The following is a 12,781-nucleotide window of genomic DNA, read 5'->3' on the forward strand; positions in this document are numbered from 1 at the left end:
GGAAGAACATACCATGCTCATGGATAGGAAGAATCAATATCGTGAAAATGGCCATACTGCCCAAGGTCATTTATAGATTCAATGCCATCCCCATCAAGCTACCAATGAGTTTCTTCATAGAATTGGAAAAAACTGCTTTAAAGTTCATATGGAACCAAAAAAGGGCCCGCATCTCCAAGACAATCCTAAGTCAAAAGAACAAAGCTGGAGGCATCACGCTACCTGACTTCAAACTATACTACAAGGCTACAGTAACCAAAACAGCATGGTACTGGTACCAAAACAGAGATATAGACCAATGGAACAGAACAGAGTCCTCAGAAATAATACCACACATCTACAGCCATCTGATCTTTGACAAACCTGAGAGAAACAAGAAATGGGGAAAGGATTCCCTATTTAATAAATGGTGCTGGGAAAATTGGCTAGCCATAAGTAGAAAGCTGAAACTGGATCCTTTCCTTACTCCTTATACGAAAATTAATTCAAGATGGATTAGAGACTTAAATGTTAGACCTAATACCATAAAAATCCTAGAGGAAAACCTAGGTAGTACCATTCAGGACATAGGCATGGGCAAAGACTTCATGTCTAAAACACCAAAAGCAACGGCAGCAAAAGCCAAAATTGACAAATGGGATCTCATTAAACTAAAGAGCTTCTGCACAGCAAAAGAAACTACCATCAGAGTGAACAGGCAACCTACAGAATGGGAGAAAATTTTTGCAATCTACTCGTCTGACAAAGGGCTAATATCCAGAACCTACAAAGAACTCAAACAAATTTACAAGAAAAAAACAAACAACCCCATCAAAAAGTGGGCAAAGGATATGAACAGACACTTCTCAAAAGAAGACATTCATACAGCCAACAGACACATGAAAAAATGCTCATCATCACTGGCCATCAGAGAAATGCAAATCAAAACCACAATGAGATACCATCTCACACCAGTTAGAATGGCGATCATTAAAAAGTCAGGAAACAACAGGTGCTGGAGAGGATGTGGAGAAATAGGAACACTTTTACACTGTTGGTGGGATTGTAAACTAGTTCAACCATTATGGAAAACAGTATGGCGATTCCTCAAGGATCTAGAACTAGATGTACCATATGACCCAGCCATCCCATTACTGGGTATATACCCAAAGGATTATAAATTATGCTGCTATAAAGACACATGCACACGGATGTTTATTGCAGCACTATTCACAATAGCAAAGACCTGGAATCAACCCAAATGTCCATCAGTGACAGACTGGATTAAGAAAATGTGGCACATATACACCATGGAATACTATGCAGCCATAAAAAAGGATGAGTTTGTGTCCTTTGTAGGGACATGGATGCAGCTGGAAACCATCATTCTTAGCAAACTATCACAAGAACAGAAAACCAAACACCGCATGTTCTCACTCATAGGTGGGAACTGAACAATGAGATCACTTGGACTCGGGAAGGGGAACATCACACACCGGGGCCTATCATGGGGAGGGGGGAGGGGGGAGGGATTGCATTGGGAGTTATACCTGATGTAAATGACGAGTTGATGGGTGCAGCACACCAACATGGCACAAGTATACATTTGTAACAAACCTGCACGTTATGCACATGTACCCTACAACTTAAGGTATAATAATAATAAATAAATTTAAAATAAAATAAAATAAAATAAAATGCAAAAAAAAAAAAAAAAAAAACCTCCTCCTCCTAAGGTTCATTTGTATGGTTCCCATGTTCAAGAGGGCCACAAATTCAGCCTTTTAATATTATCTGCAAGTGGGGTCATGCACAACGTAACAGCAAAGTGTTGAAGAAAGGTGACCAGTGAGAACAGTAAATCACCTTAAAATTCTATTATCAAACCACAAAATCTGCTGAGTGCCTCTTCTGATCACTTCCTGTCCACCTTGTTTGTGAAGGAGAAATCCCCCACCATAAAATAGTATGAGTTGGCCGAACCCACAGCATCCAACACTGGATCCATGAGACTAGCAGCAATTTAATCATCACAGACTCACTGCCTGGGAAAAGTGGACACTGCATGGGGCAGGGCCCCCAGCAGGTTTGTGCTCAGCAACAGAGTGAACACCCAGGGTCTGTGGGAGGCAGGCCTTGTAGTGAGGGTGAGGTGACCATTGGTTCCCACAGGAAGATGTGGTTGTTTTGTTTGAGCAACTCCTTGGGCTGGCAGGGAGGTGAAACCACTAGGCTGAGGAGCAGGTGGGGTACAGCTGAGAAGGGATTTATCTGGATAGGGAACTTTTCTTTCCATGTGGGGGTATGTTTGTTGAGAGCAGAGAAACTCAGGTGACGTCTTTGGGGCCCTCTGAGACTCAAAGATGTCAAGGCAGCACCTGAAATTTCATGCCTTGCAATTACAAAGCTCTGAATTCATATTTTAAATGTTGTGGTTATCTTGTGAAGAGCAAATTTATAGCAAAATATGTTGTAGGTGCTAAAGGAATTAATATGGGAAATGTAATTTTTCTCAAAATACACCAAAGTTACTTTTAAAAAATTATATCCATATGTCAGTCAACTTGGGCTGCTGTAACAAAATATCATAGACTTGGGGGGCTTAAAAAACAGACATTTATCTTCTCACAGTTCTGAAGGCCCTGTGAAGTCAAGAAATATTTCATAAACATTTTATGAGCTTCCTACTTCACCCAAGTCAGTGATAGATGCTTCCTGCTGTGGTTTAAATGTGCCTCCTCCATAACTCATGTTGAAATTTAATTGTCATTGTAACAGTATTAAGAGGTGAGACATTTATGAGGTAATTAGGCCATGAGGGCTCCACTTTCACAGGTGGGATTGGTGCTATTATAAAAGGGTAAGTTCAGCCTCCTCTTGCTCTCTCACTCTCTCTTTGCCCTTCCACCATATCATGCCCTCCACCATATTCTGATGAAGCAAGAAGGTCCTTGCAAGATGCTGATTCCTTCATCTTGGACTTTCCAGCCTCCAGAACTATAAGAAATAAATTTGTTATAGATTGCCCAGTCTATGATATTCTGTTACAGCAGTGCAAAACTGCTAAGACACTTCCACTTTATGTCACCTAAGAGATCATATAGAAATTTGGGAGCAGCAAATGCTTAGCCCAAGACTTCCCTCTCCACATTTAGCAAACATCCCTAATCAATCAGGACACTCACTCTACTTGAGTCTAAATGCATCCTCAGAGTCCTTCTCAACACAGAACTCAAACTACCAAAATCAGCTAGTTTTAGCCCATAAGTTGAAGCCTATTAGACTTTCCTGCTGGAGTTTATAGGCAGAAGTGGCAGTGAGATGGCAACAAGAAATAATGGAATAGAATATTTTGAGTAGAAGTGCTAGGCTCAAATCCTTGTTTTATTTCTCCTGTGTGTGAGCAAGTAAATTAAACTCTTGGCCTACTTGTCTTCTTCATCTAAATGAAAATAATAATACCTCACCTATGTCATAGGTCTCTTGGACCCAGAAATTGTTCATGAGAGTGAGAAGAAAGAGGCCACAAAACCAAAAGCCTAAAGCAAGGGTACTTGCAAGAGATAAGAAAATTAGAGAACTTAGAAAGTGAGTTTTGCCTTGGAAATAGCCTAAGATTTTCTACAAAGAAGTTGTGTTGGGGGTCAGGATGTCCTCAAGGTCTTAATGCCCTGTGTTATACAATAGAATTTATTATGTGTAATAGTGCTGTCCTCATGGGTAAACACAGAGCTAAGCCATAGCTCTAGAGCTACCCAGGCAGGAGAACATGAAAGAAACATACTGGTCAATGTGCTGGCTTCCTGGTCAGTTCCTGGTGTGATCACACGTCAGCTGTGTGATCTTGGGCAAGTTCTTTAACTTGAAGCTAATTTCCATCATCTGAGAAGGGAAAAAAACATTTCTACTTCATAAAGATTAACTGAGAGTTCCTACACACAGTGGGTTTTCAACAAAAGGTTTTTGTTGGAGTGTAAGGACACAGGGATTGGCAAGCAGAGATGACAGCAGAGACTCAACCATGTGGTAAAGGGATGATGTAAACAGGGGGTGGCAATTTTCCATCTTGGTACAAGGAGGAGCTGAGGGTGGACTTTGCATGTGTCTTGTTCACTGGCATCACCCATGGCAGCTGGCACATAGTAGGTGCTCTCGTGTATTTATGGGTTGGTCATTTGTTGGATTGGGTAACAATCAGGAAAACATTAAACAGCTTCAAAAGCAGGGAAGAACGTGATCTGATTTACATTTTTAGAACAATGTTCTGCCTGCTTCATGAAGGTAGACAGTCGGGGGACAAGCATGGAAGCAGAAGTCCATTTTGTTTCTCTCATCCAGGATAGAGACCATGTGGACGGGAGGTCCTGAACCAGTTGAAGAATCATGGTAGCCAGGGCCCTGAGCAAACCAGAAGAGTTGGAAGAATGTCTGGAGAATGAGGTGTTTCAAATTAAATTTCTAATTAGGTGCCCTCTCTGGTGGTAACAAATCAAGGGTGTATCCAAGGCAGGGGCAGCTCAGATTCAGTGTAATGAAACACTGGTTCTGATTAGAAGGTGGAGAAATTGAGAAGCCAGAGTGCTAGATGCATTATCCTTCACCGGCAGTGTCTTATTTCATTCTCACGCAAAGCTGCCACGTCTGCATAAGCGTCCTCCTTTTACAGATGATGAAGGAGAGACTCAAAGGTTAAGTGATAGGTCAAGGACAGGATAGTCACCAAGCTGGGCTTCAACCCAGTGAGATAGGGCTTTACAATGGCCGTGGCCTTTCTCCTGTTTGCCTGCTGCCCATCAACTTAACTGTAATCTGCACTCCTTTAACTTCACTACACCCAGATAACATCTCACAGCTTGCGTTCCTGGTTTTTTTGTTGTTTTTTTTCCTGCAGTGACTACATTAAGAATGCCCCATGGAAGGAAAAGGGTGTGGGAGGGAAGCAGAATTACAAAGATGCAAAGTCACAAGACGAACAAGTGAGGGCTACAACCCAGCAGGCTATTGCCTTTGGCTACTCCAAGAGGGGAGCCACTGTTACCCTCCAAATTGCAGGGCTATGCCCTCTCTACCTGCCACCACGTTCTGCAAAACAAAACAAAGCACTTGGTATTCCTAAAATATCCATCATTTTCCAAATATGGTGCTAAATGGTGTATCTGGACCATAAATACTGTGCAAGCTCTTGGCAAATAGGTGTATTTTTGTCACCATTTCATTTCTTCTACATCATTACCTATGAAGACCATTTAGAGCCAACTGTTTGAGAAATAGGAGTGCAGCCCAAAGCTAGCAGTTGCCCCTCTTGCATTGTCTATTTTTTGGAAGATTTGCCAAGGTGACAATGGAAAGATGGGGGCACATATTTATCATCCTCAGATTTGCTCATACACCATTCCAGTCTGCCTGATCCTTTGCCCAATTTGGAACTTTATGGGCTTTATCTGAGCCTCGCTGTGGCCATTGGGCATCTGGCTATGAATCAGGGATCTAAAGCTTCATGACAGGAGACGCAATCACTCCCTTAGATAGCCAGCTCTGCCTGGAGACTGCATTGCAAAACTCCTCCAGTGCTGCTGGGCTAGAAGGCCCAACACTAGAGAAATTTTGCTCATCTTCCTTTATGTAAAGAGAATGCTAGCTGTTGCAAACTCCATCACTGAGCTGCCAGTGTAATCTGGCTGCAATCAGGAGAAGTTTCAGAGGCACGGCCTAGTTTGAGGAAGAGCATCTAGGGAGAGGTTAATTTCTCAAATAACTTAAGTTAATGTTGAAATTCCAGGTTTGATTTACTTTACATCCTAATAGAGGGAATTTCTGCTTCTGGTAAATGTAGATCATTACACAGCATACTGAACATCCTGCTGGAAACAACTAGAGTAACTGAACAAAAGATGTGTAAAAGATCTGTTGAAGGCATCAGAGAGCTGCTGAGGCAGCAAGGACTTGAGGGACCAAGAGCCAAGAGGGAAGAGATGCACAGAGGTGAGTCATCATTTGAGACTACTTCTTGCTCAAGGCATTTGCCACTTACAGTGCAATAACAGGAAACCAAAAGACCGAACAAAACTTAGGCATATTAAGGACTTCAAAGGACAAAAGTTGGAGTTCAGAGTTCATTGAGAAGGAAAGGCTCTGGTAAGCAACTCATGCTTTTCATTGAGATCTCCATGGGGCTCCCTATTAGGAGTCAGGTGAACCTGCTACAGATCAGGCTCAAAGACACTGAAGCCTATCTTCAATTCAGCCCAGTCCCCAAAGCACTCCATGCAGCCACTACCAACCAATTGGAACTGGGCTGGCACACAAGGGGTAACTTTGCATATCCTAGAGAAGAGCTGACTTTAGAATTACAAAAACCTAAACATTCTATCAAGGACTATTGTGTGACTAGGTCCCTTAACCATTCTGCACCTCAGTATCCTTACCTCTAAAACAGAAGCTGACCAAGGCAATGTGAGAGAAGTGCCTAGCACCATGCCAGGCACACACTCAGTGCTCAGGAAATGGAACCTGCCGTGAGTGGGGGGGAGTCAGGAGACCTGGGGCCAGTCCAGCTCCACCACTACCTGGTTGTGCAATGCTGGACAAATCACTTAGCATCTCTCAGCTCTGGTTTTTTAACTTATTAAATCAGGAGGTTGGAATACAATCTCTAGAGTCCTTCATGACTTTAAATTATCTATTTCTCTGCTATCCTGCAAGGTAATAGAGTGAATATAGACATATATACATATATACACACATGCAAATATACACAAATACAAATTTTGATATACAAATATTTGTTTATATTTTGTATATATGTATATGTGTGTACCTATATGTGTATATATATACTTTTTAAAGTTTTACATCTTCTCAAAAAATATTTTCATTAAGGGCCTCCTTTTTCAAAGGATCTCTAACAGCAAGAGAGCATCACATAGCATGGTGGGGGCCAGGGAAGTGGGGGACAAGAAATATTTCTGCCTACACTTGAAAAGCTTATTCTCCCAGGTACAAAGTCCAGAAACAGGTAGGTTGAGCAGGACCTCCCAGGTCATCTCACTCCAGGTCTGAGGTCTTCCCCCTACATCACAGCTGTCTCTTGCCTCAAGTTGTAGAGGGCTCAATGGAAAAAAAATCGATAACAAGATCCTAAGAGCCTCTCCAGCTAACTTTTCCAACAAAAAGCATTATCCTTGAACCTGTAACTTTTCCCTCAGGAAACTAAAGAATGCCCAGCGGCCGGGTACAGTGGCTCACCCCTGTAATCCTAGCACTTTGGGAGGCTGAGGTGAGTGGATCACTCGGGGTTAGGAGTGCCAAGACCAGCCTGGCCAGTATAGTGAATGAAACCTCATCTCCACTAAAAATACAAAAACTAGTCAGGCGTAGTGGCATGCACCTATAATCCCAGCTACTTGGGAGGCTGAGGCAGGAGAATCGCTTGAACCCAGGAGGTGGAGGTTGCAGTGAGCCAAGATTGTGCCACTGAACTCCAGCCTGAGTGACAGAGCAAGACTCTGTCTCAAAAAAAAAAAAAAAATGCCCAGAGGCTGTTTCTGGGAGTGGGCTTATGCCAGTACTCCTGTTTGCAATGGTTGGAGGGGCCTATGAAGAAGCATTTGGGACTAGGGCCAAGGTCTCCAGACACCTGAGTCTGGGATTGGCCAGGAGGAAGGATGATAGCCTTCCCAGCACAGGCCTTTGGGAAAACGCACCGAGAGGACAGGGGAGTTGTTGCCAAGTGAAGGGCAAGTCAGGGACTCAGTGCACTGCCTCTGGGTGGATTCTGAGAGAAGAGTGGGGCCTGGATGAGTTTTTCCAGAATCCTGGCTTCCTTAGCAGAGTTCTGGGAGAGACATTGAACACCTTTCCTTCACAGAACTGTGTAATAGCTTTGCTGCTAGTGGTGCATTGATTAAAAGAAGTATGAATTCTGAGCCAGTCTACCAGGGTTAGAACCCCAGCTCTGCCACTTTCTGTCTACCTGTGTGACCTTGGGCCTCAGTCTCCTATGACCTATGGCCTCCTATGAGGCATGACCTATGCCTCAGTCTCCCCATCTATAAAATGGAGGTGATAATAGTGCCTGCTTCATAGCATTGTGGTCAGGATTAAATGAGTGTTAGAACAACGTCTGGTCTTTAGTAAGCTCCAAACCCATATAAGTTATCATAAAGGTCCTGCTTAAAGATGCTCCAGTGCCCTTGATGTGGGCAAATGCATCTTCTGGCTAGTCACTTACAATTCTTCCTTTGACTCCTGAGCATCACCATGGGATATCTTCAGACTTTCTTCCAAGGTCTTCTCACCTCTCTGGGTAAAAACCCTTTATCAGTATGCTCTCGCTCTCTCATCCACAGGAAATACTCTCCTCTGACCTCAGTCATTGAGAGAGGAATGACTTCCCAAAGGCAGCTTCTGTTGCACTGGGTCACCTGCAGGCAGCTCCAGCCACAGCCTTTAGCTCTGCAGATTCCCCAGGATAAGATAAATATCAGTCCACTGTGGGTTTCAAGAACCAGAGGAGGCATACCAAGATCTGCGAGTATTCCCATTAATACTCCCATTCTCAATAGACTTAGGATCAGAAAGTATCCTTTGCTCCTCCTTCCATCAAGGACAAGGATCACAGCGCAGCTCTTTCCAAAGAAATTCTCCAGCTTCCAACTGCCCATCTCCACTGTTGCAATTTTTATGTCTGCTCTTTATTGGCCTTTTAATACCCTCCAGTGGACAAAGGTTTAGGGTTCTAAAAACAGTTTTCAACCACATTTTCAAGTCCTCTAGCATTTCAGTCTGCAGTGTAGGAATAGTTGGCCCTTACTGTCTTAGGATTTCAACTGAAAAGAGTGAAGTTCTATTTATTTTATTTTTTCATAATTTACTGGGGTACAGGTGGTATTTGGTCACATGAGTAAGTTCTTTAGTGGAGATCTGTGAGATCCTGGTGCACCCATCACCCAAGCAGTACACACTGCACCATATTTGTCTTTTATCCCACACCCCCTTCTACTCTTCCCCCCAAGTCCCCAATGTCTATTGTATCATTCTTATGTCTTTGTGTCCTCATAGTTTAGCCTCCACATATCAGTGAGAACATACAATGTTTGGTTTGCCATTCCTGAGGTACTTCACTTAGAATAATAGTCTCTAATCTCATCCAGGTCATTGCAAATGCTGGTAATTCATTCCTTTTTATGGCTGAGTACTATTCCATCATACATAGTTTCTTTATCCACTCGTTGATGGGCATTTGGATTGGTTCCACGATTTTGCTATTGTGAATTGTGCTACTATAAACATGCGTGTGCAAGTGTCTTTTTTGAATAATGATTCTTTTCCTCTAGGTAGATATCCAGTAGTGGGATTGCTGAATCAAACGGTAGTTCTACTTTTAGTTCTTTAAGGAATCTCCACACTGTTTTCCATAGCAGCTGTAGTGGTTTACCTTCCCATCCACAGTGTAGAAGTGTTCCATTTTAATGCCCTTTTGAGAGAAAGGGAGTTCATGAGCAACAAGCACCTGCTTGGTATAAATACTTAAAGGAAAATAGCCTGGGAACCTCACTGAATGGCCATAATTACTCCCAGGGTTCTGGGCTGGAGGAAAACGGATATTTCTTCCTGAATGTGAGGCTGTTGCCTCACCAGAAGAAACACGCTGCAAGGGGCACTGAAGCTGACACTAAATCTGCACAAGGACATTTTCCGCCAGTTGCCTGCTAACTCCCCTGCAAGGCCCAGTTCATTATCTTCTTAAAAGCTCGTTTTCCCATGCAGGCTTGCTTGGCAGGCCAGAGGGTCTGTGGCTGTTTAGTCATGGCCTGTTGCTTCCACAAGAACTTTTTTCAACAGGGCATTGCTCAAGCCCAAGGCAGCTCCCACCTTGTGCATAGCAAGCATGTGGCTGTTCTCAGTTCTTTTGGGATCCAGCAGCTCTTCCAGAGAGACCTGAATGTCAGATATCCCAGGTTCAAATGCTGGCTTTCCCACTCACCAGGACTGAAACCTTCTGTGGGCTATGTACCTTCTCTAGACCTCAGTTTCCTGCCCTCATAATGGGAGTTACACCTCCTTCCTTGGAGGTTTCGGCGTGTATGTGACATGCTATTGTACACATGGTGCATTAGTCCGTTCTCATTCCGCTATGAAGAAATACCCAAGATTGTGTAATTTATAAAGAAAAAGAAGTTTAATTGACTCACAGTTCCACATGACTGGGAAGGCCTCACAATCATAGCAGAAGGCAGAGAAGCAAAGGCACGTCTTACATGGCAGTAGGCAAGAGAGCATGTACAGGGGAACTCCCCTTTACAAAAATATTAGCTCTCATGAGACTATCATGAGAACAGCACAGAAAAAAACCTGCCCCAATGATTCAATTACCTCTCACTGGATCCCTCCCATGTCACGTGGGGATTATAGGAGCTATAATTCAAGATGAGATTTGGGTGAGGGCACAGCCAAACCATATCACACAGCATACAACAAAGCGCATGAAACATAACAGGGTCTCGGGCACTGTTAGCTCCCTTTCCCCTGCAGTATGCTCTAATCTATGATTTTTTTTTTATTTTTTTTTTTTTTTTTTTGGTCAGGGGTGGGGGACAGAGTCTCACCCTGTCAGCCAGGCTGGGATGCAATGGTACGATCTCGGCTTACTGCAACCTCTGCCTCCCGTATTCAAGAGATTCTCCTGCCTCAGCCTCCAGAGTAGCTGGGATTACAGGCACCTGCCATCATGTCCAGCTAATTTTTGTATTTTTATAGAGATGAGGTTTCACCATGTTGACCAGGCTGGTCTTGAACTCCTGACCTCAGGTGATCTGGCCCCCTCAATTTCTTATATCGCTCTTCACTCCAGGTCTTTAACACTATTTCAGCGCCAGTAACAACCAAAAACAAAAACATTTCCTATACTCGTTAATAATTGTTATTATCTTTATAGGGACACAAAACTATATAGACTAATGGGAACCAAATACAGTACTAGGCCAACAAACTTTTTATTTTACAAATGAAGAAACTTAGGGCATAGAAAAGACACACGGGTTAGTCCATAGAGCCACCTAATTGAAGATTTAGCCCAGAAGGCAGGCTTCCTGGCATTTGTACCTAACCTGGGACTGGGAAACCTTAGTTCTGGGAGGAGCCAAGGCACCGCCTGATGAACTGCCACAGCTGGAAGGAAGGGGAAGCAAGGAAGGAACCAAACAAAATCAACCAACTAGGGCAGCGCAGCCATGGACAAGACAAAGCCAGATGTGACGATAAAAATAAACTGATCATTACTGGGCATTTACTATCCATCAGCCCAGAGCCATGTGCATTATATATAATCACATTTAGTGCTTAATGATTCTGTGAGATTATTATTCCTGGCCCGGCACAGTGGCTCACGCCTGTAATCCCAGCACTTTTGGGAGGCCAAGATAGGAGGACAATTTGAACAAGCCTGAGCAAGACAATGAGACCTCATCTGTACAAAAATTCAAAAAATGAGGCAGGAGGATCACTTGAGCCCAGAAGGTCAAGGCGTGATTGTGCCACAGCACTCCCGCCTGGGTGACAGAGCCAGACCCTGCCAAAAAAAAAAAAAAAAAAAAAAAGATTATTATTGCTGTTCTTATCTTCAACAAAGAAAGACTGAGATTCCTGGAGGTTGAGGAATCTGACCTATATTTTATAATAGTAAGATAGTAGAGCCAGGATTTGAACAAACAGGTCTGTCTGGCTCCCAGTTGTAATGTCAAGAGAGTCCAGTCTGGCAACATTGTATCCAAAGCATCTGGAGACAATCTCTCCAGGCAGGATTAGGGCACTGAGCCTTCAAGCTGAAGTCACCAGGAGATCTCCAGAGAACAGCACACCACAGAATGTGTTCATTCATTCTTTCATCCTCTCTTTTTCTTTCTTGCATTCATTGCACAAGCACTAGCCCATGCCTCAGCTGATATGGTATTGAGAAATGCCATCCAGCATCCTTGCTCCTCTGCCCATGAGAACACCCCACCCCCGCTTCATCCCATGAAAGTCATGAAAATGTCCAAAACATTCAGATAAAAGCTTTCGAGGATTGGTATGGGATGAATTTTGCTCCCCAAAAGAAGATGTGAAGTTCCAACCCTGGTACTTCAGAATGTGACCTCTTTTGGAAATAGGGTCTTTGTAGATTTAACCAAGTGATGATGAGGTTGCTTGGGTGGGTTCTCAAGTGACAAGATTGATGTTGTTATACAAAGAGGAAACATGGACACAGAAACACAAAAAGGGAAGCTGACTTGAAAACACACAAAGGGAAGAGACAGGCATAATGCCACGTGAAGGCAGAGGATTGGAGTGATGTATCTCTAAGCTAAGGGTCTTAGTTCATTGTGCTGCTGTAACAAACTACCACAGCCTATGTAATTTACAAAGAACAGACATTTATTTCTCACAGTTCTGGAGGCAGGGAAGTCCAAGATCAAGGTGCTAGCAGGTTTGTTTCTGGTGAAGGTCTGGCCTCTGCTTCCAAGATGGCACCATAAATACTGCACCGTCCCAGAGGGGAGGAATGCTGTGTCCTCATGTAGCAGAAAGCAGAGGGGTAAGAGGGGGAAAATTCCCTCCTTCAAGCCCTTTCATAAGGCACCTAATCTCATTCATGAGGATGAGATTCAGTCAGTCACTCTATTAGTCCATTTTCACACTGCTGCTAAGGACATACCTGTGATGGGGCAATTTACAAAAGAAAGAGGTCTAATGGAGTTACAGTTCCACGTGGCTGGGGAAGCCTCACAATCATGGTGGGAGGCAAAGAGAAGCAAGTCTTACA

The sequence above is a fragment of the Macaca nemestrina genome, chromosome 7 (assembly GCF_043159975.1).
Source record: "Macaca nemestrina isolate mMacNem1 chromosome 7, mMacNem.hap1, whole genome shotgun sequence".
NCBI lineage: Eukaryota > Metazoa > Chordata > Mammalia > Primates > Cercopithecidae > Macaca > Macaca nemestrina.